Source organism: Buceros rhinoceros, unplaced genomic scaffold, assembly GCF_000710305.1.
Source record: "Buceros rhinoceros silvestris isolate BGI_N320 unplaced genomic scaffold, ASM71030v1 scaffold15371, whole genome shotgun sequence".
Classification (NCBI taxonomy): domain Eukaryota; kingdom Metazoa; phylum Chordata; class Aves; order Bucerotiformes; family Bucerotidae; genus Buceros; species Buceros rhinoceros.
In genome coordinates this window covers 17,188-19,056 of record NW_010393800.1, presented here as the reverse complement: position 1 = coordinate 19,056, position 1,869 = coordinate 17,188, and positions in this window count along the sequence as shown.

Below are 1,869 nucleotides of genomic sequence, written 5' to 3'. Positions count from 1 at the left end.
ACTGTACTTCCCGTTGCCTCCAGCAAAGGATCCAGAAAACAGCCACAGCAGCAGTGTCCATGTGCATCAGCCTCGCCCCAGGTGGCATGTTGGCTCTGGGCAGGGGAATCTGAGGGAGAATGCAAGTCCTTACAGCCAAAGCAGTCCTTTCCCTGGCTCCCCGTTCCAAGTGGCAGGCTGAGGGTTTGAGCAGTCCTGCAAGTGCAGGAAGAGTTACGAAAGCCAGGATTTGGCTGGGCAGATAAGTGGTTTGAGGGGAAAGGGGCAGGAAGAGAGGAGAGTCAGGTGGAGAAGGAATCGGAGACAGATGAAACCTGTTCCTTTGTTATGAACTCACTGACTGAATGTCTTTTCTCCCTGTTTGTAGCATATCAGGCCACACAGCAGCATTCTTGTGGAACAGGGGGACCAGCACTCTATCAGCCTCAGCAGCCTATCGCTGTCCCTGCTTCAGCCTCTTACGCAAACCCTGCCCCTAACACCACCCCTCCCTACCTGCCCTTTGCCCCTGCCCACTCTATGCCCTCCCCACTGTACCCCGGGCAGCCTCAACCCTCCCCAGCAAGCCTCAATCCCATCTCTTCCTTCCCTCTTCCTCCTTCCGGCACATCCTTTCAGCATGGCAGGCCAGGACCTCCAGCAACTTCTGTGGCTTGTGCATTACCTACTGGACCAACAGGTACTCTGCCTGCAACCAGTGACCTTCCTGCATCCCAGAGAACAGGTCTGCGCTTGGGCAGGGGGGCAGGCAGGGAGGGGGAGGACTTTGCTTTATTACTCACTTAAACGTGCACTTTTTCCTTGTGAATGCTCCATACAAAGTTTGCCTTTGCTTAGGGGTCAATTAAAAGCATTTCTAAAACACCTTATCTTCCCTATGCATCTGGCAGTCATACAGCTATGTTGCTGCAGTGAGTATTTTCTGAGCAGCGTGAGCAGTTGTCTTCCCCTTGTGAGTCAGATCTTCCTATGACCACAGAGCTTTTGTCTTGCCCAAGACAGGGAGCTACAGCGTTGTCTTGTTATGAAGATACCGTATACTGTGGATGGATGGTGGCACAGTTCTAACCTTGTGAGGCTGGCGCTAAAACTTACTATGTGGCTGGAGAGCAAAATACAAAACTCAGCAAGTTTTCCTTATCACTGCAGAGAAGATGATCCAAATTCTTGCTGAACAGTTTTGCAAATATAATTTGTCCTTGTGTCCCTGGTTCGTGAGCAACATTTCCTGTGGCATCATCTCATTTCCATTATTTTTTTTCTCAACTACTTAGTGCAGTGGGTTTGTTACAGCTGTGAATGCCTTAAAAGATAATCAAAGTGATTTAGAAATGCTTTTACATGTCTCTTGCCTGAATGTTAATTAAAAGCACGTGTGACACATGAAAGCATGTTTGGGCGCTCATGGTCAGAAAGCATGCTCTGAGGTGGGCCAGTGTCTCCCTGTGACTGCCTGGACATAACTGTTTCCTGTGAGACAGTGACCTTGCTTGTCGTAAGAAAACTCGCTTCACTTAGCCTGTGAAACAACAGCTTTGCCTCTGTCAAGACTGTGCAGGAAGTATGAGCAGTCCGTTTCTAAACCTGGCCATAAACATTCTTCACATCCAGGTGATCCAGCTGGAAAGTCAAGGACCAGATCTGGGAAGTGAGGAGCAGAGAGAATGCTAGGCAGGAACTGAGGGATGTTTCAGGGATGCTGACTGCTGACAGGCCCTAAGGACCCCAGTGTGACTCCCTCTCTCATTTTAAAAGTCTCTTTGGGGTGATGCAGTACCTGTCTTGGCAGCAGCACTCCTATGAGTAGGTGCTCTTGGTATATGTGATGCTGAGAGCCCAAACCTTTGATGGCATTGTCCACACACCCTC